The sequence below is a fragment of the Amphiprion ocellaris genome, chromosome 4 (assembly GCF_022539595.1).
Source record: "Amphiprion ocellaris isolate individual 3 ecotype Okinawa chromosome 4, ASM2253959v1, whole genome shotgun sequence".
Taxonomy (NCBI): Eukaryota; Metazoa; Chordata; class Actinopteri; family Pomacentridae; genus Amphiprion; species Amphiprion ocellaris.
The window spans coordinates 13,725,050-13,750,061 of NC_072769.1; the positions used below are offsets into that span (position 1 = coordinate 13,725,050).

The 25,012-nt window shown below is 38.3% G+C and overlaps 1 protein-coding gene across 5 annotated transcripts in view; it reads left to right on the forward strand.

Annotated features, from left to right (window-relative positions):
- Nucleotides 1-15,572: 15,572 nt before the first annotated feature.
- The window catches only part of atf7ip (activating transcription factor 7 interacting protein), a 34,328-nt gene continuing 24,888 nt past the window's right edge, over nucleotides 15,573-25,012 (forward strand). For 2 of the 5 annotated variants that reach the window (XM_023262210.3, XM_023262211.3), the window contains exon 1: nucleotides 15,574-16,193. The gene's annotated coding sequence lies outside the window, so the exon portion shown is untranslated. Of the gene's footprint in view, nucleotides 16,204-25,012 lie in introns of all 5 variants that reach the window. The other 3 variants (XM_023262213.3, XM_023262215.3, XM_023262212.3) reach the window with 3 other exon arrangements.

The window sequence follows — 25,012 nt, forward strand, 5'->3', positions numbered from 1 at the left end:
AATGGGTTTCCTGTTTTCCTTTCTGAACAATTCAAAGGTCCCTCTCTATCTCCCCACACATCCACCAACCACTGGAACACATCTCCAAAGTTCTGCCGGGCCAGCTCAGCTTCCCCTCAGAAGAAGTTCCGCCAGATGAAGGAGCCTTTTGAGAGGCAGCTGGCATCGTGATTGGACTGTACTTTGGTCTGTTCCAATCCAGCTTCAGCTCCAGAGACGGCAGGCGGGACGAGTCAACGGAGGCCGGATGGACGAAGGCATGCAGCTGAGTACAATCCAGAAAACAACAGAGGAGGAATGCAGCGGCCCACAGCTAGAACAAACAGAGTAGCATCGTATGTCTCTTAGAAAACATCATAGTATAGCCTTTGGTATGAAAAAACGCCATCATATACATCGTATATTGTACAAATAACAAGTCAAAGGAAAGAGACATACATTGTAGAATTGTAGTAATTGTGGGCTGACTGATTTACTGATTTACTGATTATCAGTATTTTATTTTTTACTGATTTATGGTAATAAATAGATTTAAAAATGGCGCTACTTTTGCTCTGAACCTTAATCTACCTGTGGTCGCTCTGTCTTCTGGAGTGATTTGGTTGGTTATACGTCACGAATAAAACTCCTTTAACTTAACATCTGTAAACAAAACAAAAACGTATCAACAAAGTTTTCTGTTAGAGTTTGTGTTCTTCTAAGTTTAACTCCAAGATTTTAAATACTTTCATTTACTGCAAATGAATATCTACTCCAAATGTTTCACTAATAATCATTATCAGCCTTAAAAACCCACAAAACACCCCTCTATACTCGACCACACTTAGTACAGTCCAGTTCCCCCTTCTCTAAATCTGCTTGGAATCTTCCACTTCCTGTTTGTCAAAGTGGCCTTCTACCTGGACAGGTTTTGTTGGAGCTCATGCAACAAACATTTTGGGTAACTGCACTTTAATATGGATAGATGACACTGAATTAGAGTCTGTTTTAATGAGACTGAGTTAAGATGTGTAGCTCTGTCATTAAATAGGAAATTATTTCTCAGAATTCACAGAGAAAAGTCTGAAATGTTTGCTAGGTTAGCGTCCCACATGTTCTTTGGCTCAGCTAAAGCTAACTCTCTCCAACTTCTGGATCTCTTGAGTTGCTTGTTGTTGAAATATCTTGCTATAGGTGCTGAAGCTCAGAAATTCTGAGATGTTTGTTCAAAATAAGCTCATTCTCAAGTCGTCTCTGAACTGTCCTCTTTTGTTTAAACTTTCCCTAAACTTAGGAGTTAATGACAGAGCAGCACATCCAGACTCAGTCTCATTTATGTAGAGATTAAACTTCAGTGTCAGTCATTGACGTTAAAGTGCAGTTTTCAAATGTTTGTTGCACATGCTTCCGACCAAAGCAGTCCAGGTGGAAGACGATGTGAAGAGAAAGCTCCAGAGGATGATTATCACACATTTTCGTTGGAAATAAATGTCCTTTAATTAGACATTGTCATGCAAAAGTTGGATTTCCCTTTAATGATGTTCAAATCTTTGTTGACTGTTTTGTTGATGTTGGTTTCTAAATGTTTTTTGACACTCGGCCCCAAAGATTAAAACCTTCTACGGCTCACAAGCTGCAACAATTCACACATTATCAACCATCTTTCTGACTAAACTAAGATAAAAAGTGAAAAACTGCCTGATTCCTGCATCATGAATGTAAATCTTTTTGGTTTTTATGACAGTAAACTGAATATATTTGGGTTTGACATTTTATAAACCAAAACAAGAAATGAAGTACTGGAGAAAACGACAGATTAATGGACAAAGAAAATGTGTTTTCCAACATATATGGCTGAATTATTCCAACATTACAAGATACATATAATTTAAATTCTATTTTATTTATATAACGCCAGTTACAGGTCAAATTGTCTCAAGACGCTTTATTTTTATATTTTTTTGTCAAACTTAAAATATGACAAAGTAAGAAATTTAAAGCTCTTGACTAACCCAATTTATTATTTGTTTTTTAAGAGACTAATGGACAATTAAAATAACTTTCTCCACTAAAACTAATAAACATGAGGTCAAACAGAAGGAACAGTTTTAAATACTGCAGTCCCACGACGACAAGAATAAAGTTTGTCAACAAAAAGTAAACCTGCTGGTGGATTCCATTAAAGTCCTAATAAATGATAATGAAGTGTGATACTAAAGGTTTGTGGTGCTAAAAACGTCAAAGATATGAAGTTGAACATGTGGATGGAGGTTGATAAAAGTTGACCTCCCTTCATTTCTCTGGAGCGACTCCATGGATTTTATGGATGGTGGTTAAAGACCTGCTCTTCTAGTTGTCTTCCTTCTAGTCGCTGTAAAAAGTCAGTCCATCCTGGCCGACTTCAACACCTCTTCATGACAACTTGTTCTGCCTCGGACCTGGTAGAAACTCCAGAAACTCGGGGAAAACCTGTGGAGACTCGAAGAACTCGTGGAGACTCGAAAAACTCGTCGGGCGGGGGAAGGTGTGGTGGGCGGTGGGGGAAGGTGGGGGAGTAGAGGGGGGAGGCCGCCACCCACCTCCCCGCCTACTCTCCGCCCTGACTCCACCCAGACTCCGCCTTGGCTCCACCCATGTGGTCACTTCAGAAACTACGATGCCAAAGGGACGACGAAATCATTTCTTTTTATCTGATCTGTAGCTCAGTGAGTTAAGGATTTGCCTATGGAGCTGCAGGTCGCTGGTTCAAGACCAGACACTTCTTAAATTTTCTCAAAATCCTGACAAAGACAAACAAAGAAAAGTGCCAGCGGTGGGTCTTGAACCTGCGACCTTCCGCTTGGTAGTCCTCTTCTTATCCTCCTGAGCTACTCGCTCAGATACTAATTCTTCTTTTTTTTGCGCATTTATCATCTATTTTTTGTCGTTTTCGAGTTTTTTTTTTAACTTGAGTCTCGACTCGACCGTTTTTCTCAGGAGGCTGGACTTCAGCCTTTGTGCTGGAGGGTTGAACCCTCAGTTCCAAGACTTTCCAAAGACTCGAGACCTCCCGAGTCCTCAGGACCTGAGCTTTCACACAGTCTGAGGGCTGAAATTTTCTAAGTCCCACAGTAGTTCTCTGTTAGATTTAACTTTCACACAGTCCAAGGACTGATATCTTCTAAATTCCTGAGTAGTTCTCTGTTAGTTTGAACCTTCAGACAGTCTGAGGACTGATATCTTCTAAATTCCTGAGTAGTTCTCTGTTAGTTTGAACCTTCAAACAGTCTGAGGACTGAAAACCTAAAAGTTCTTGAGCGGTTCACTGTTAGTTTGAACCTTCAGACAGTCTGAGGACTGAAGTTTTTAAAGTTTCTCAGTACTTTTCTGTTAGTTTGAACTTTCTGGTTAACAGAAGCCTTAAAACTTTTGACCATGAGTCTTGATTTCACATTTAGACCATCCATCTGAGTTCTTCTCAGACCTTCACCTGTGGGTTTTTTAGAAATCCTCAACAAACTTTGATTCTTTTCACTGAACAGTAAAGTTTGTGGAGATCAGAAGGTAACATTAGTTTGATCAATGCCTTCAACTACTAGTAGACTTTATGTGGAAAGCAGTTTTCTGAAATGAGTTCTTAGTAAATCTAGCCACTATCAAACCAAGAACATAGAAAGAGGAAATGTTTGAAGAAACAACTTGATGTTTCAGACTAGAAAACGCTTTAAGACTTTCATCTGTTTTTGCTCTTTTTGATCGCTTTATTGTCTCTTCTGTTTAATTTGATCTTCTAAAGTCTAACTGGCGTCTTTTCAAATGTTTTGTCTTTAGTTTGATTCTTCTTAAACGTTTAGTTTTGCTCTTTTCTCACCTTTTATTCTTTTCTAATGTCTGATTTGATTTCCAAATGTTTTGTCTTTTTAATGTTTAACTGTTTTTTCAAATGTTTTATCGGCTTGTTAATTTTTTAATTAAATGTTTTGTCTTTTTTTTTTTTTGGCCTTTTTTAGCTTTTTATTGGATAGGCGTAGTGAGAGACAAACAGGAAACGGGGGAAAAGACATGCAGCATTTAATGTTTCGATTAAATCTTTAAGGTTTTTCTTTTTAAATGTTTTACCACCTTTTAATGTTTAATTTTCTTTTTAAACGCTTCATTATATTTTCTGTTTAATTCCTATTTGAAGTTTTATTGTCTTTAAGATGTAATTTTCTAATTAAACATTTAATTTTTTAATTAAATGTTTTGTCTTTTTAAAGGTTTAATAATCTAATTAAATGTTTTGCATTTTTTAAAATGTTTAATGTTCTTCTTGTTTAAATGTATTTTTTAAATGTTTAATTATGGAAAATATTTTATCTGTAATTTTTAATATTTGTATTTTTCAAAATTTTGTTTAATTTCATACTTACATGTATTGTATCTTGTTGAATTGTGTAATTCAATATTTTGTCTGTTTAATATAGTTAAACATTAAATACAATTAAATTATATTAAACAGACAAAATATTGAATTAATTAATTAAACATTTAAAAAATACAATTAAACAAGAAGAACATTAAAAATTTTTAAAAATGCAAAACATTTAATTAGATTATTAAACCTTTAAAAAGACAAAACATTTAATTTAAAAATTAAATGTTTAATTAGAAAATTACATCTTAAATTTCTTAATTCTTTTTAATAATAAAACTTCTTAAAAGTTTTATTGTATTATTTTTTTTCCTTTGATTTAATTGCTTTTTGTTATCTAGTTTATTTCTTTAATCTTTTTTCTGTCAAGATTTTAACCCCAACCTTAAAAATGAAATAAACCCTTAAATCACAATGAAAATACTTTTGTTGTCACAATCATGAGTTAGTCAATTATTCAGTTTATCAATTCAACTTTATTTGTTTAGCACCTTTCACACAGATTACAAAACTAAACAAGCAAAGAGGAAAAAAAAACTACACTAAAACTATGATTAAAACTCAATAACATATTTAAAAAAAAAAAAAAAAAAAAAAAGATTTAACATGGTAATAAAATATGTTGTGTCCAGGGGATGGAGGGAGTTTATTGAAGTCTTCTTGGGCTCACATGGGAAATCATTTAAAATATAAACTTGATATTCGCTCTAAGGAAACTGCAGAGCGACAGAAGAACCAACAATATCTCCCTTTTTCTCCTTTAATGAGTCGACTCTTGTGCTTTCAGACCAAAGAACTACAGACTCTTCACAACCTGCTCCAACTCTTGGTACAGGACCTCACCACACGGGTCAAGAAGGTTTCCGTCTCATTTCTACTCTGAAGCTCACCTTCTCCTGCTCAAACTGCTGACAAATGTTTCTGCTGCTCTAAAGTCTGGTCTCCAGAACTTCCTAAAAACTCTCAAAGTCTCTTCTGCTGCAGGTTGCTTTGTAGAACTGTTACAGAAAACCTCACTAAACCACATGGAGGAGCCTCAAGATAGTCGTCCAAATGAAACCATACAAAAACCAAACTAGTACAACCCAAACACTAAAGTCTCCTGCAGCCTACCAGAGAACCTCTGAGAACAGAGAATCAGGACAGGAACTCTTACCTTCTGGACAACCAACGTTGGTTCTCAAACAAGAATACAGAATGTGTCTGACCAAAAACCTCTAAAGACTCACTACAGCCAAGATAAAGACACAACTCAGCTGCACCAAATCCACTAATCACTGCACACATTAGGACCATGTGCTAACTGTGGCTAAAGAACCTCATTTACCAAGACAACTATCCAGTACAAAGCCCTAAAACACACCAAGAAACACATTAAAGACGATTTTACTGCTGGAAGCTGCAAGCCAACGCCTAAAGAACAACCTAAAGCAATGGAGCTAAACCCAGTTCACTGGTGGAGAGAAGCAGAGGAAATGTTTGTCTGCAGCTAAATAAAGCAGGAAGACACTGAGCTGCTCAGGTGTTCCTGATAACACCAAGCAGCCACCTGGACAGCCAATAGGAACACAGCCACCTGGACAGCCAATAGGAACACAGCTTACTGGAAGTCCAGAAGGCTGGGTTAGTGAAGGAAATTTAATTTAAATTTGAAGCAGAAAGTTAACAAAGAAAGTTGAAAACCACCTTCTGATACCTGAAATCTCTGAGTTTTCACACAAAGAACACCTGAACATGTCAAACTGGTTCCATAGTAGAACTATCATTGTAAAAACATCATAGTATGGTGTGTTGCTCAAAAAACATTACAACCTGGCTGTCAGGGGACAAACATGTAAGAAACATGAGAACAGAGAGAACCCAACCAGTAGGTCACAGTTTATCATCATCTAATCATCTCCTGAAGTCCATATGGTGAGAGACATCAGTATCTGGTTGTTAATTTACCAGAGGATGCTTATAATCATGCTGATGTGGTCTGTACTCTACAGTATTTTAGTGACTCAATAAATGCCTAAGTTGTTTTTTTTTAAGCTTTTTAGTTTTTAATAAACATTTCTTTAATAGCCTATATGTAATCAATAAATGGCCTTTGCCTATCTTAAGAAAAACTCACTCAGAACTCTGATATGTTAACAGTACTAAATAAATCAATAAATACATGCATACACACAAAAATAAGTTAATACATTAACTGTGTTTAGATAAGATTTAGATTTTTTAAAAAGTTGTTTATGTTTTTGCAGAATCCAGTATTGCTCACTGGTTGGTCATTACATTTTGTTAGTTTGATTTCACTGTTTAAAATGATGCCACCTCTTTTCAGACAGAACCTGTGATAATAAAACAATACAAAATTTTTAGTTCTGTGTTAATAAAGCACTTAAAGCTTTAAGTATGGCTAAATGCTTTTTTCAAAATTAAATATATCACTCCTTAGGTGGTAGTGGCCCCAAGTTCAGTAAAGTTGGAAAGATATTCACAGATTCGGACTTCCAGCATCAATAACTCATTAGATATAGGTTGTCAAAACATAAACGGTGCCTCTTTGCCATTGTTACAAGGCAGACAATGTGCTACAAGCCCAGTTTTATCAAAAGTAGCTGTCTTTCAAGCTACAGGAATAACATTGGTGTCTATGGAGTGAACAGGGTCCGTCTGCAATTTGCAAAACCACTGCAACAGTAAAGAGAGACAAATATTCAATAACTTCACTCTTATACATTGTAGTGTCACTAAAATCACTGCAGCCTTCAACTGGCTCCTGTTGACAAAGTGTTTTAACAGAAATGTAAATGCTGTAATTTGATTCTTTTAATAAACCATGTAACTTGAATGGATGTGATGCTGGTGTGACCACAGTGCACACGTCTGATGTTGCTCACAGTGGTCCAAGGGACGCTCAGGGAGTTTGTGTGTTTGCTCAGACTCATGAAAAATTACAGGAAACATTGGTCACAGGTGTCGGATACACACACGAAAAAATTCCATCAGCTTAGGGTGCTTTCACACCTACGTCTTTTAGTCCGCTTAAAGCGGACTGGAGTCCGCAACACCTGCAAGTACGGTTCGTTTGGGCTGATGTGAAAGCATACCAGATTTTTTTGGTTCGGACTAACGAACCGCACCGAGACCACCTTCGGGAGGTGGTCTCGGTCCGCTTCTAGAACTCCAGTTCGGTTCGCTCCTGGTGAGAACACAAACCTGTCTCCATTCGGACCACTTGATGGCGCAGCAGATTTTTTGGTCTACGGGATCTTCCGTAGCAACCTGCACAGGGAATTTTACGCCAATCAGCGTACACCTACGTCATCGTAAACGCCTTGTTTTGTAAACAGCGCCGCCAAACGACTGGGGGGAGATATAACATTAATTAGAGTAGGTTCACCTGCGAAACCACTGGTGTGAATGCGAACCGAACCAGTTGAAAATAGCAACATTGTAACAAATTTTGGGTCCAAACGAACCACTTTAGCGGACTAACATGTGTGAAAGCACCCTTAATTTCAGTTTGACTGACCTGTTACTGTTTCATTAATGCAAAACCCCATAGTCTATGATAAACATGTGTAAGTTACCAGCAGGGCAAATGCTAAGATATCAGCTTGCATTAGCTAGCTAGCTAGATTTGTTTGCAAGGAGCATCCATAATTCAGATTAACTGTAATATTAATTAAGATGCTGATTTTGGCTAGCAAAAAACAAGCTTAAAGCACAAGTGTACTACAGCAAAAACTAGCTGCTGACTCCTGAGAGTGGTTTTTGTACAACTTCACCCTGAACATTTTCATGTGACCAAAATGTTAGCAATCACATGATAGCCACATCCTATAGCTTTATCATCTGTTCTGCTTTAAAAGGGACCATAAATTACAAAATAACCAACAAGTAGACTTGAAACTAGTAATTAGGCCCTTGAGCTCATTAAAAAGTAAACAGAACATGTTTACTGAGGTAATAAATCAAGAAAGAGAAGTAAGGTCATAGACTTCATTTCTCATCACAGACTGCTATAGAGGTGTACTTCTTTTTGCAAAGATGGAGTCGCCCCCTGCTGGTCATTAGACGTAGTGCAGGTTTAAGGCACTTCTGACATCTGCTTCACTTCTCATCCGTGAAGGCTCCACTGCTTTTATACAGCCTGTGGGAGGAATGCCAAAAATGACCATGTTTCAAAGCATTTTTTGTTACTTTCCCCCAAAGATAATTGCACATATTATTGTTGTTGTTACATAGAACCTGCTGTAGATGAGATCAGAGTGACTGAAATGAGACAATATTTCTTAAAGGCACATAAACTGTGTGTTGTGGTGCATGCATATGTGTACACAGTGTTATGCCTATGTAACTACATGTTTTACTCACGAGTGTTTATGATTTTGACCACTGTCTGTTAGTTTGTACTTTTACACAACCATCTAAGGGGCAGATCAGCATGACATTTACTAACCAGATTCATGTATCTCAGAGAATGAATCATTTCTATTTTTAACTTTTAAAAAGCACCACTCCATCCTGAGACTAAAAATGCACTTTTCCAATGTCAGTATCTTGGTCTACTATCCATATTTAGCAGTTGAGTGACCCCAGTATTCACAAAGACGCATGCGTTTTTCTTCTGCTTGAGGAAATACAGCAAATTTTAACAACGTAGTTCTGTAAAACTAATCTGTAAATTACCTCTTGGCAGCATCATTACACTAAAAATTATTATATACGCCACAATTCAGTTGTCAGAAACATTTATGAATATAACTTGCAACAATGTGTAAACATGTTATTTTTTATTCTTGTATAAAATCTCCTCTAAACCTACTTGCCAGTAGAGACCACCATCTAGCATTTGTTCTAATAACATTTCAGTTCAGCTCCCAATTAAGTTCTACTATCCTAGATAAAACATCAAATTCATTAAAAAAACAAATAAACAAAAAAAAAACAATTTCATAACAAGACACTGTATGGCGATTTATGATTTGAGCTGCCAACTATAATAATAGTTAATCTCAGAACCAGATCCAACAGAAGATGAAAGCCACATTTGAATGTCTTAAGAGTAAAAATTTAAAGATAAAGATGTATTAAAACTCAGTTTATGTGTAAGTCTGTTTGATCCCTTACTTTTAAACAACAAACTTACCCTTTAGCAGCACAATATGCTAATGGATATCTACCCTCAGGCTGTGTGTTTTGGTCTAGGCTGTTGAACTTGTTTTCAGAGACTGTACAACTATATGCTTTGTTGAAATTGAAATCTACTTCACAACAATCATGAAAAATTTTAAATAAAGTTACTGGCTTTATTGAGATCTCTGTTATATCTGTCCAACAACATGTTTACCCTGTGGGAGTCTGGTCTTTTTGTTTGCTACAATAGGACTGAACCTCTCTGCAGCAGAAGGGAGGTGTTTTTTGGCCTTACCTGTCACTGTCATCCCATCATTGTCATTGTTCTAATTATTGTCAATTTTGTTATTTTGAACTCCTGCACCTTCAGCTGCCCTGGTGTGAAATAGTCCTGACAAACCATAAGAACTCCCCCTGCTAATGGGTTCCTGCAGAGTACACGTGGTTCAGAGTCAACTGCAGTTGCTGTGGTGTCACTAGCTCCATCCTGGCGGGTCGGATGGAGCTCAGAATTCATCCAGAGAAGCCTTAATGCAAATACTTCCTGCATATAAACCTGGAATCTGTGTGGAACAGCTGGTCTAGAACAACACAGAAAATAATTTACTGTCAGATCCTGTGTTAATGAAGCTACCACCGCTGTGTCACATTTGTAATTATGCACATTATTCTCAATTTAAAGGAGCTCTTCTTGTTTCTGCTGTTGTGTGATGGTGCAGGTTTGTATGAAAGTCAAATGAAAGAATCAGACACACAGGTAGCTGTGGGCAACAAACAGCACATCAGTAGGTGTATTAATGTTTCTGCTAAATCCCAGATTACATTTAGTGACACCTAAAACACATTATTGTAAGAGTCGGACATTAACATGTTTCAAATCTGCCTGAGTCTCATTAATAACTGTATTTTGACCTACATGTCAATATGTTATGCAACAGATACCTTAGGGTGGCATAGCACTCCTGGACTCAAGCTGGGTCTTGATCAACCCTTTCTGAGTTACCTGGATGAGGGTATATGACGTTTTTGGACCAAACACCCAATGGCTCAAGGTAACATCACTAATGCCGCTATGGATAAAAGCGTCTGTTAAATGAAACTGTAGAACTGTAGACTTGATGATGTGTTCAGGTGCATCAACGGGACATACTACATGTTAAAAGACAACCCACAATATGATGGATAGTCTATGATACAAAGAAGAAGTAAAAGAAGCAAAATGCATGAAAGCTGATTTGTAATGTTGCAAATCTCTACATGTGTGCACCTCTGCTGAGTAAAGAGGATTTTGATCTGTGCAGAATGTGAGAAGAAGATCTGCTCAATGTAAGAAGTCTATTTACAACCTGTAATACCTCCATGGCCCGTATCTGTGTTGTAATGTGAAACATTCTTCATGTTAAGTTCCACTCTGCTACATTACTGCTGAGGAGTGGAAAAGGACTAAGCTGAAAAATATTTGGGGATAGGAATCAGCCTTCGGAACTGACTGGACAACCCCGAACTTTGGCAGGGCACTCACAACTGTTTGTGTTTTCATTGTTGCGTAATGGGCGCAACCTAGTGTGTAACTGGGTGGGGGATGTCACGTACTGATGATTTCTTCGACAAAAGGAAATAAATGAAAATAACAGACATAGCCATAAGCAGGGTTCATGAAAGGAGGACATATTGAACACATTTTCTACTGTATATTTTGGTAGACAGAGTGGTGATTCAAAAAATGTTGGTTACGCCTCATATCATTAGCTGTTTAGTCAAACTGAAGTTAAAGACAGTCTGTGTGTTATCTGTCAGCTAGCTGCTCAGCATGACTAATTTTCATGTGGGGTCTCTAGTTATTCTTCACTTTTGCTTTGTCTGGACACTGTCAGCAACAAGTTTATATTTGGACATCCTCGCAATGTGTAATCCGACAATATTTGCACAGTGGCATGAAAATGGTGGCCAAGCTTGGTTTGTCTTTATGTAACATGTTTTTCTTTTATTGGAATACAGACAACTAACTAGTCGCTTTCTTTTGAGCAAGCATGAGAACATATGTGCCTGCTGTTGATCAGATGACCATGGACTGCAGTGTTAACAGTTAGTTTTAGCAAAAGCCACAAAATAATCATTCTGTAAACAGAGTCATTCCTATGCTCTAAGGGTTAAATGTTCCACAGGTTCATATGGCACATTATAGGGACCTGAAAAAGATGTTCCCCAGCTCTTGTGGGTCTTTTGGCTATGGTGGGAACAGAAGGGGTAGTTAATGTTTCTATACTGAACCGGGGAACAAAGGACCTTGGGAACATAGATATGCGCCTACTGCAAGTACTTAAAAGTGTGAAGTATTTGTTCAGTCTGCCTTGAGAAGGTAGGCTAGATTTGACTGGGCAGGCTTAGTTAGTTCATGTCTGTTAAACAAGCAGAACTTCGCAACTTTCACTCTGCTGCACACGACACTACAACTGTATGCATGTTTAAGCATGTTTTGCTGATTGTTGAAGTGAAAAGAAGTAAACAGATGCCTGCAGTAAGTGTGAGTGTTTCTAAAAGCGTTAAGCAAAGCATAAATGCACTTCACTTATTTCTCACCCGATTAACTCAACTGAACAGCAATTGTGACAAAAATATTTACCCTTTTTTGTAAATTTTCAGAACTTTGTTAACTAGTTAGCACTAATTGACTCCATAAGATTTGTAAGTCTGGTCAGCAATTGTCATAAGGAGCTGTCAGCTAATAAATTTTGAGAGCCAATCAATTTTCTGACTATTCAGATCTTGTGGGAATACTCAACAACACTCAGTTGTTGACAGCAGCTGACTGAGGTTAACGTTAAACTGACTGATGCTTTTAAAGCAGGAAAGAAAAAAAGATGAAGTGCTTCCAGTTTGCACTTTTTACTGATTAAAATGTCATCAGAAAATGGATGTGAATAGGATTCGTAGAAGTTGTGACAATCCATAAGATCCAGAGCTGACACAGGACTGGTGGAGCAGGTTATTTAATTTAACCTTTATTTAACCAGATAAAAGACCCATTGAGATCGAGACCTCTTTCACAAGGGTGACCTGGCCAAGAGAGGCAGCAGCGAACATCAAAGCAAACAAAAAACAGACAGATAACAATAACAACAAACATTAAAATATTAAATACAAGTAATTAGATACATAAAATACTGGAGTCATTTTTACAGTAATAATTTAAGAACACAGGCACTGTTCAAAGGATTTCCGTTGTCGATATCTTAAAATAGAGCGGATGGCCTCCAATGAAAGAAATTTTGCCAATTTCAGTTTGGATTGGAGGGCATTCCAAGCAGAGGGGGCAGAGTAACTGAAAGCTTTTTTTCACCCATTTCAGTTTGAACATGAGCCGAGAGATGCAAAATGTCATGAGATCGTAGGGCATAACGGCTTCCAGGTTGTCCATCAATCGTAAGGTTGGTGGTTTGATCCTGGGCCACTCCACATGATGAAGTGTCCTTAGGTAAGAGACTGAACCCAAAGTGGAGAGCACCTTGCAGAGCAGCAATGCCGCTATTGGTATGAGTTTGAGTGTGAATGAGACTAAACACTATAAAGTGCTTCGTGGACTGCAAAGCTAAAAAGAGACAGATGAACTTCAAACTGAGCTCTTTGGCTACAATCACCAAAGGCATGTGTGGAGAAAAAGAGGTAACATTTGATTAAAAGAACACCTTGGCAACTGTTAAGCAGGGGGTGGAAATATTCTGCTTTGGGGTTGTGGCACCGGAAACATCACACAGTTAGAGAAGAATGCCAGCAAGTTCTGGATCCAAATGTCCTGCAGTCAGTCAAGAGACTGAACCTGAAAAGAGGCTGGTATTGATAACGGGACAATGATCCAAAGCAGACCTCGAAATCTAACATGACCTACTTCAGGAAACACAAGCTGAAGCTTTTGGAGTGCCTCTCCCAGTCCTCTGACTTGCAGATCATTGAAAATCTGCAGATACAGCTTAAACATGCTGTGTGTACAAGGCATCCTAAAAATATCTCTGAATTTGAAGTGACTCTTGGATGGCTACAAAAAGCGTTTGCAAGCTGTGATATCTGCTAAAGGGGACAGTTGCTAATAACTGACAAAGCGGGGTGCCCAAGCCTTTGCACATGCCACATTCTATTTAATCTTTTTTCATTAAATAAATTCCAATAGAGCTCGTCTTTAATGTCTGTTTGCTGCAGGGGTTGTATTTGCTTCTTTTCACCTACAAAAAAATCAGCAAAACATGTAATTTGCCCCAGGGCACCCAAGCTTTAGCAGGTGCATGTCACTGTGATTGTCAATTACACCTGGGAGGACTTCACAAAGAGATTAATCCTGAGGTTTCTGCCTACTTGACAAATTGAAGTATTTATCTGTATCATGCTTCTTTTTCATGATGCAACTGTTTATTATAGAGCTACATACTGTATATGCTCTGCAGCCCCCCGTTGACTGAAAACGTTATGACCATTTTTTTCTTTTCTGTAAGCTTCTCAAGAGTTTGATTTTATAGCTGGCGAGGTAACAACAAAACCATAAAATTTAGAGCTTGAATATTGGAAAGCGGTTAGCAATCTAAAAGCATGGAGTTAAACCAGTTTAGCAGAACTCACACACAAAAAACAGACAACAGGGCATGTGGATAATTCATGTGTCAAAAGGAAGCTTTAATTTCTACAGTAAGAATGCAGAGTGTTTACGTAAAGTAAGATACTGAATTTTATTAAAGGTGCTCAGTTAAACAATTAAATTCTTATTTTTAAGATTTGGAGGGATTTATTCTTTATTTTTGTAGAAATCTCTGCGAGAGTCCTTCAATCATAACAGCGTCTGTGTTTCTTATCTATGATTTACTGACGACTCTGAACAATCACCAAACACGCACAGAATATCATAGCGCTTCCAGCTGTACTATTGATTCTATTAACTTCCATCTCTTTTATGTAATAGTCCTGCTTTATGTGTTGCTTAACAGAAACTGTGAACTGCACATATTGTTTCCTAAACACAGAAGCTCTTGTTGTATTGAAAAATGTAAAATCCTATTTAATTCATTTAATTTATACCCCAATATCAGTATACAGAGACTGACATTGCGCTATGCTACAGCGTACTCTGGCTGGATTTGTTCACACATGTTGGTGACAAAAGAGACTAGTCTGACCCCCAACGCTTCTTTCTGTTAGACTAGCACTGCAGACCTTGTCTGGTGTGAAGGAGTGTGAGAGAGGGAGAAAAGCACAGGGCAACGGAGAGCACAGCTACTAACTCCCACTCCTGCTGATCACATGGAGTTTGTGGTATGAACATATAACCTAAAAGGAGACTAGCCATGACACAGACCACAGTAGGTGCAAAGGTTTAGGCTGTTCCCTTTATGGATAAGAACAAACATTTTAACGCTCCTGATCTGAACACCACCATGACTGTCCCTCTGCTGGCCTCCTGGGGAACTACAAGTTCCTTACGCACAAGAGACTGAACAAAATGGCTGAACTATATAGTGCTGCACGTCAGAAGACAGCAAAAAAACTGCAGACCTGCTGCTCACTCATGTAATGGGTGTGATTTTCAAGAGATTACAAATAAGGAGTTGTCTGTGTCTTCTTGTTTTTCAGTGGCACCCACAAAAGCACAAGGAAAAGCCTATTATTTGTAGCCCAGGCGAAAAAAATAAGAGGAAAAAAAGTCTTCCCAGCTACTTCTACTTACTAAATTGGTAATCTTGCTACAGCTTTGATTTGAACTGTGTTCTTGCATCATGGAAAGAATTTTATTAAAAAGTATTTTTTTTTTTTAAAATCATGATTAAACGAAAACTACTTAAAGGTCTGGTTCGGTCCTTGAACACACACACACACACACACACACACACACACACACTGCTAATCAAACAGCCACATTCCTGTGATGCACAACCTACAAAACCTACAATACCACAGCTGCCTGTAGTTTGCAGACAATGTTTGAGGCTGTAGTCCGTCTGGCTCCTCCTCCTCCGTATAATCCCTCCCCCTCAGCCCGTGTTTGTGCCTGTAGCGGGCAGACCAACACTCCCCTCCCTCTCCATGCTAATGTTCTGCTCCCCTTGTCTCTACTTCCAACCGTCGGCTCTGTGAGGCTACTTCACCCACACTGCAGCTCGGCTACTCCAGGCAGAGGTGCTGCTGCTCTAAAACACACTCATCCACACACACCGACTTAGCACGTCCTGGGGCTTTTCATACATACCTTGCCGGCTTTAGCTTACCGACTTCAGCACCACCACCCGTAGAGACACTTAAAGAAACTAAGGAAAACTAACTCAAGACCGCGACGGCTGGTCAGCGCGATCGTGGCGTCTACCGACCAAACCTGCCCCCCCTCGCCGCGACGGCCAACGGCTGACGTCTGTTGGTGGATTTTTTGAGCTCGAAAAGAGGAGGAGTCTGTCGTTGAGCGAAGCGGAGAGCAGACGCTCGAGTTCGCCGATTCAAAACCATACAGTTGTTGTTGTTGTTGAGGAACGGCTCACAGTTTTTTCTCCCGAATTTCGAAACCGGTGGACCCGTTACCCTTCTGACATCACATCCTGACCGCAACGGCAGCACACACCGGGCTCCGGAGGAGTTGGTTACCTGCAGGAGGAGTAGAGGAGGAAGTCTGCTACAGACCTACACTGAAAATCGCGGGAACATCGCTGGACAACGCGAAGAGTCGGTGAGTCCAGGTACTGCAGCTAGCATGCTAGCCGAGCTGCTCTCATTTGCCATGTTGTTTGACAGAAATAGGGGGTATTCTTCTTGCAACTTGGGTTTATAAACAGAAACACTTAGCCAGGAATTGCAAAAATGTATGTGTATTTTTTGTTTAAGCGCCAAGGTGGCACAGTATACTTTGAGCGCTACAGTTGGCATCGCAGCATGCGTAAGCAGTAACCTTAGCTAACAAGTGTGATGCTAGCTAAATGTAACCTAGCTAAATACCGTTAAAATTTTAACCAAACATTATTGAAATATTTTGGTTTTTTAACGTTAAAAAGGTTTTTACAAGCTGCTTACGGACACCCACCTGAAAATTTGTGGTTGTAAGTTACATGAATTATTTTTATTTGTAAAAATATTATATAATTTTAATATATAATAATTTTTAATATTTAGATTTTTAAATTTATAATAAATATTACATTTCGAGAACTTTTTCTACTACAGTGACCTCTCCTTTTTCAGTTGAAAATCGCACTCCGTTTAGCATGTAGCCACTCTTACATCATGACGTTAGACTTGGTTCTCTGCGAAACTTGAAACCATTATTGTACCTGAACCTTGACATAGTGTACAGGGTAATTTTGATTTTTGTTTTAAAAATGCACTCTGTTTAGCATGCAGCTACTCTTAAATCATGGCATTATTTGTGCTGAGTTGCAGATCTAATGAATTTTGATTTAAATTGCATTAAGGGAACTTTTTTTAATATGGGGGTTACATGTTAATTTTTTAACTAAAAATTTTGCACATAGCATAACCTAGTATGGTTACACTATTTTGTTGATACTGAGCGGTGGTACCTTAACAAGAACCTAGCTATATGAGCAATAAGACAAAAATGGTCTGTGGTCTGTTGATTTAAGAAGGACATTCTATCACACCACTCATGTTACTAAATTGTCTGATAGCTGTTATCTCAGACCTTTCAATGTAATTCAATCACTTCCCCATGTAGGAACCTGAAATGTGCATTTGTGCCTTGAATGTCTTTGTATATCACTTCAGTCTTTTAAGGTCCAACCCTACCAATGTCAGTGTGGCGACCATGTTGTGTGGGAGCTAAAACAGGCAGGAAGCACATTGCAGAGGTGGCAGTTTGGGGGGAGGGGCAAAAAGGAAGAAAGGTTTTGAAGAGTAGTTGCTCTGCCTTGAGATATAACAAGTAATACAAATTATAGAAGAAGAAGAAAAGCTTTGGTACTTTAATTATTGTCATTTTGTAGACCTTTAATTAAGAAATAGTTTTTTGTTGTTTTTTTAAAAAAAAAAAAAAACAATCCATTGCTGATCATAAGACAATATACCTAAACTGAAAATTAACATTAAATTGAGATCTAGATCTCACAGAATGCAAAAATGCACTAAAGAGCAAACTGCTGCATTCTTTACATTGTGCAGCTAAACCCCCCCCCACCCTTTGACAAAGTGGTACAGCCCAGTAATTTTCCATGCGCCACACTGCCCTTGGATGTGGGTGTGGCCTAAAGTCAATGGTAATACAAGAGTTGAGCATTTTTTCTCATTGCCCTGGTTTGTGGGTTTCTAAAAAAAGGAAAAAAAATGCATCTTTTTGATTTAGGTGAAGTGATTTGCAGATTAAGTGACCAACTGAGTGTTTGCTGCATGAAGCACATACTTATAAGTCAGCTACAGTTTGAGGGGTTTGTCACTCTGCATATTCAGTATGTTTGGAAAAATTTTTTGTCTCCATTTAGTCCATAAAAAGTGAGCTGTTTTAGGTCTGTTTGTACCTCTTTGGAACATGGTACAGCCGTGTTTCTATGTTCACCTCCTCCACTTCACCCAGTGGCAGTGCTCACATGGTGCACTTGCAATTCATTACACAGTCGGTTTTTTTTATTTTTTTATTTTTTTTTGTTACTGCAGAAGAGGAAGCAGCCTTTAAAGGCACCACATACATTTTTCAAAAGCTTTCGTGTTGATGCTAGGAACATTTATTTTTTACTTCACTAAATCTATTTGGCCTCTCATCCAATATGATTGGTCAGAATTCATCATCAATCGCACAGCAGTTTGCAGAGCTAGCTGCATTCAAAGAGATACTTAATAAAAATATATTAGCTTAAGGTTCTGTCTGGTTGTAATTTCAAAGAGAGATGTCAAAATGGTGAATACAGTGTTTGTGTGCCAGTGACACCTTTATCATTGTAGGTTTGTTGCCTGATGTAAGTCAGTGCTGTGCAGCTGTTTGCCCATGACACGGCACGAGGAAGCCCTTAGTCTTTGGCCCTAGTTCTACATGCCAGTAGTGAATCCAGCCATATAATTGAAATACATCTGAATCTAAAATGTGCTTATATTAACTTTATTAAAAATGGTGTATAAAACATGACATTTCAGCGTGGTTGTCTTTCTGTCAGATTGTTGGTAGATGGTGGAGAGCATATTATCTAGCAGGTCATTCCAAAATTCTAAGTTTTTTAAGGTAGTTTTTTGGATCATTTTTGCCTTTATTTAGATGGGACTGTGTAGAGAGACAGGAAATGTGGGAAAAGAGACCAGTGAGAATGACATGCAGTAAATGTCTGGCCGGCCAGGAATCAAACTGGGGACTTGCTGCTGACGGCATTTGCGCCCATGTGGTATGTCCCCTAACCACTCAACTCTCAGGTTGCCCATGTAAACTTAGACTTATCCCAATAAAAAAAATTATCATGTATGATGGATGACAAGATGAGAGCCATTTCTTTTTACAATAAGACATTTATGGTATGCATCTACAGAAGGAGCTTATGAACATGCCATGTAATAGACCTAGCGTCTGCATTTAGACTCTGAATAATATAAGCTCATTTTACGTAACAATTACAATACTTCTTTTTTTAATATATATTTATATAGTGTGTCTAGTGTGGAACTTAGCACTCACCTCACAGTGCTCTTTTAAGATGAAACATAATCCATAATAGTGAATCAGAGCAAATATATTTAGAAAGATTACTCTGCATGTAAATTTTCATTGAAATGTTATCCAGTCCTTGTTTTTTGATCATATGAATCTGAACAGAATTTATAAACAGAACTGATTTGCTTACAGTGTAAAAATAATTAGCAGCTTGTCTGTTTCTAGTGTAATTTTTAAATTTTGTCATGTCATTTTTGTAAAGATTCCTGAAGTAAATGAATTCAGGAGTTATAGCAGGTGCTGGTCCTTCATTTTTAATTTTAATGATGGTAAAATTATCCTTTTTCTAAGTTTCTGAAACCATGCCAAGTCCATAAGAACCGGTTTCAGCCAGTTGCAGCTGGTTTGTCCTTGCTTCAGGCTGAAAATGAGAGCGATGAGAAACATGATCTAGGCTTATACAAAAAAAAAAAACATGTTTGTTATTCATTATTTATATCTTGCCAGGCTGATAATTAACACTTGCTTATTTTGAATTATTTTTACATTTTACGTATTAAACATAATAATTTAGTCAGGCCTTATGTGTATGTGTGTGTATATTAAATGGTCCTAATAATTAATCATATTCAACTAACTCAGAATCTGTTTCAAAGGCATCGCATCTTCGGACTTGCACATACATGCAGGCATGTGTCCTACTCCCATTGCGTTGTGCGTTACATTTCAGTGTCTGCTCCACTGATTTAGTCATGGGAGCTGTCTGCCTGAAAAGTTAGTACTAAGGCAGTCCCCTCTGTGCAGTGTTGCCTTATACATGACTATTTAGTACTTTTCAAGCATGTAGTGTGTTTTGAAAGTGTGATGGCAACCTAACATGTTACCCACATGTTTGAATAACTGCCGATGTCATTGCACCAATTCTAGAACCTTGGATCGTTTGCAAAATGCTTTCAGCAAAACACATCTGAATTGATGTTAAATGAATTTAAAACCTTACCGTATAGCCACAGCAGCTCAAGGAAAGACATGTACAAAGTAAAACTGAGCATGTCTTGTGTGTTCACCTTACTAACAGCACTGTCTAAATTGTAAAAATCAGGTTATATATTGTATTCTTTCTACAAATGGTTAAGACATGATAAGTAATGAAACTGCTGTAAATGAGCAAAAAAGAAATGAAAACATATTTTCTCTTGCTTTTTGGGCAAAAAATTAAATATTCTTCTCAGACCCCAGGAAGAAGCTGACCTGATTTTTGCCTTTATAACAAGGATGAATAAAGGAATATCGAGCAAAACACATACAGCATGGGAGTAAATGGGAATTTAAAGATGATCCCTGCACAGAATCTTGTCTGTAGTTGATAAATTATGATATTGAGAACATTTTTAGTGGATACTGTGTACTTTGCCTAAAATTGGCCCTGTATTTTGCATAAACTCACTTTTTTAATGTGCATTCATTTCTGTGATTATACCAATCTATGTTTGTGATGATGAACTTCAGGGCTGAAGTATGCTTGATGCAAGGTCACGTTTATCATGTGTGTATGCTTTTTTCGAAATGGTCACATTCAAAGACAGAAAATCTAGTTGTTCCAAGCTGCATCACGCTGTATGCCTGATTTTTAGTCAGCAGTTGCTTTGGCGTGTCTTTTGTAGAGTTGACGCTAACATTGACCTGTTTGGAGTTGTCAGCTACCTTGAGCCGGCTGATGTGACAACTGACTTAAATAAGATATCTCAAGAGCTGCCATGAAGAAAGATACTGGTTGTGCAAGAGGTTACAGAAATCACTGAAGAAGAGGCCACATTCCCGCGGAAACTTTGGGTGGTTGGTACTGGTGTTTTGTTCCTGAAGTCGGGAGCCAGCAACCATCCTTTTAGCTTGTAGTTCAGCCATAGAGTCAAACATTTAGAAACTAGGCATTTCTCTTATCAACAGTCATTTCTGTTGGTTGTTGCTGTCTGTTAGTTGTTAATAACTTGGCACCTTAAACTTGGCCGTTTGTGTGTTCGATGTCCTAGAATAAGGAGTTGCAACAGTTTATATTTTAGGACATAATACAGCCAGTCAAAATGTGTTGTATTCTTTATATTGCACTGTTCAGTATTCTTTCCCTCTTCATTCTTCCATGGTCACTACAATTGTACATACCTTTCAGTTACTACAGCTACTCATGATCACCTACAGTAGGATATGCAGTGTAAAATCTGTAGGCCTAATGTCTTTTGTCGATCCACCTAGCATAAAAGATACTTAAGGCATTATGCACAGAGTACGTTATGCCAAATTTTTGGTGGTGCATGAGAAACAAGAATGTAGTCAGAGGTCTTCCAACTGACAAGTCAATTCTGTGACTCTGAGAGGGCAATCCTACTTGAGTTCATGCTTTCATCTGTTCCATATATGATTTGAATCATTAATTGCTAAAGGCAGAACATCAGCAATTGTGCACAAAATACTTGACTTGTTTTCGTCACTAACACTGCTGGCGCTGTTGCACATTATCACACAAGTAGAATGTAACATGTTATTGCCCTTTCACTACTTTGATGGTTAGTTATGACAAACAGTATGAGTATCCCAAATTGATTCAAAATCTTTGTCCTGAGCAAATCTTGAGATGGCAAGTTTCCGTATCGTATATCGTATAGAATGTTTGCCTTGTCTTACTCCAACTTGGCACTTACAAAATATTTTGGTTGTATATACAATGCTGTGAAAAAATATATGTCCAACTCAAATATATATATATATATATATATATATATATATATATATATATATATATATATATATATATATATATATATATATATATATATATACAAATTATGCAGGTTCTGTCTCATTGTACTCTGAAATGAAAGCATAGAACAAATAAACAAATGAAGTTACAAGAACAAATTCCTCCCAACTGTTGCAGAAGTTCCCCTATAATGTGTGGCATTTGTAGGTTGCTTTGCGTCCACTCTTCTGTCCAGTTCATCCCAAACCAACTTGATGGGGTTTAAGTCTGGAGACTGTGCAGGCCACTCCATGTTTTCAAGCTTACCATCTTGTTTTTTTTTTCCTATGGTAGTTCTGGCGTAACTTGGACTTATGTTTTTGGTTATTATCTTGCTGTAAGATGAACCCCTGACCAACTGGGAACATACCAGAGGGTACTGCATGGCGCTGCAGAATGCTGTGGTAGCCGTTTTGGTTCAGGGTACCTCTCACTCTGTACAAGTTATCGACCCTGGATCCAGCAAAACAGTCCCAGATTGTCATGCGAACCTGCATGGAGCAACCTCCATGTTTGACATTTGATGTCACACACTGAGGAACCATCCTTTTGCCTACTCAACGGCGTACAAAAAATCCTGCGTGATGAACCAGAGATTTAAAATTTTTATTCATCTGTCCATAATACCTTCTTCCAGTCTTCAGTAGTACATTGGCGGTGTTTCAATGGCCCAGGCAAGCCTCATTTTCCTATTGTGACGTCTGAGCAATGGCTTTCTTGTTGTAACTTGACCTGTCAAATCTGTAAGTCGAAGTCTTGTTTTCACCGTTGAAACTGAGACTTGCTTACTACGACCACTATTAAGCTGTGCTTGAAACTATTGTCCTGTGAGCCGCCTATCACACCAGATGTTGACTCTCAAAAACTTGTTTTTCAGTTTTGGGTACCTTACCTCTTTTTTAACCTCTGGCAGTTCACCACTTACAATGGTGGAAAAAAGTTTTTGGACACCCTTAAAATTTCAAACAATCTCAAATATTATCATGAAATTTTTGTGGAAAAATGTGTTTGTGTTTCAAAAGGTGTGCCTGCATTAGACAGACACAACCAAATACAAATTATATATATTTTCACTAACAAAACTTAAATCTTGACAGTTTCAATATGTCAGTTCTCAACACTGTCAGTATCAAAGTCAACAAATGACAGAATGTGTTCAAAACTGAACAAAAAATAAACCATCACATCATCAAGTTAATATTTAGTAGTCCTGCCATTAGCACGCAGTAGAGCGCTAATCCTGCCTAGCATCTTCCCCACGAGCCTTTCACACTGTTAATGGGTAATCTTGTTCCATTCTTCTTGAATTGCTGCTTTTAATTCTTCTAAATGCTTCGGTTTACGCTTTCAAACAGACCTTTTGATAATCTATCACAGATTTTCAATGGGGCTTGTGTCCGGGGATTGAGCTGGCCACTCTAAGACCTGGATACTGTGCTCCTGCAGCCAAGTTCTACTGGCCCTGGATGTGTTCAAGGGGCATTATCTTGTTGAAACATTCAGTTTTGACCTAAGTGGAACAGTGCACGTACAGAAGGGAGCATGTCTGTTTGGAGAATAGCACAATACTTGGCAGAGTTCAATGTGCCATCACAGACAGTGAGATGACCAACACCAGCAGCATTCATGCATCCCCAAACCATGATACTATCTCCACCATGCTTGACAGTAGGTACTGTACATGGTGGAGATAATGCTTCGCCTGGCCTTCTGCGTATCCTCACACTAGCAGGAGGAAGATAAAACTGGAAACTGGACTCATCTGACCACAGAATCTTCTTCCAATTCCTGGCTGTTCAGTTCTTGTGTGCTTGGGCTCAATGACGCCGGGCTAACCTCTGTCTCTCATTGATCAGGGGCTTCTTGACAGCCTTGTAGGACCTTAAGCCATGATATAAAAGTTTACCACGTACAGTGCGGGTGGAACACTGGCCACCAGTTTGGATTGAACACTGCTGTTGAAGCTCCTGTGATGTCACTCTGTGGTTTTCCCTGCACATGCCGATCGGGATGCGGTCAGTTCTTGCTGAAGAAACCCTTAGACGCCCAGAACTTGGTATGTCTTCCAAGCTGTTGGTTTGTCTGTATTTCTGAGTATATCCAACTTCCTGGCTATCTGGCGGCAGCTGTACCCTTCCTGGCTGAGACTCTGTATCTTCAATTGTGTTTCCTGTGTTAGGTTCCTTGTTTTTGCCATTTTTGTCACTGAAGAAATTTCAAATGTGCCGGCTTTATATAGACATGAAGCACGGCAACAAAATTGTGTCTTTTAATATGAAGCACAACCTTCATTAGTGGACTACTAGTACCAAAATGACTCAGAATTTCATATGTATTTTTGTGGAACCAATCAATTTTAAGTTTTTAATGGCTTTTTTTTTGGATTTTTTTTAGTATTTTGACTGTGACTGTACTAAAAGAAACTGCACTTGAAGACCGAAGAGTGATTCTTAATGCAAATTTCACAAATGCATGGGGTGTCCAAAGCTTGTTTCCACCGCTGTACCTTTGTACGATTTCAAGCTTTTCATTGGCCTTGAACTACTTGAATTTCACTAAAAAAATTGGAAAAATTGGGACGTTCTAAAACTTTTGACCGGAGAGAGATAATCCACAAAATACAGTTTTTAAATGATGATTTTTGAAAGATTTATTGAAACGCTATACCACCCCTATGAAGAAATAATTGGTTGGTACCACCCTTGGTGGCAACAACTTCTGTTAAACATTTGCAATACCTTGATCAATCCTTTAGATGGCCATGGAGGAATTTTGGCCCACTCTCATCTGCAGAATAATTTTAATTCAGCCATATTAGACTGTTTTTGAGCATGAACTGCCCTTTTAAGCTCTTGCCACAGCACCTCAATTCAAGTCTGGACTTTGACTCGGCCACTCCAAAACCTTAGTTTTGTTCTTTTTGACCTAATCAGAGGTGGACTTCAGTGCTCCAAACTGCGACATTTACAACCTTTTTTTGAATGTGCGAGTTACAATTTCAAGTGGTCACATGGTGCATGGGCATGATGATCATTCAGCTGTATTGGTGTTGCTTTAACCAGCACAGGCAACTAGTGTGTTAACCACAGTGGTGGAAAGTAGTACTTTTAGA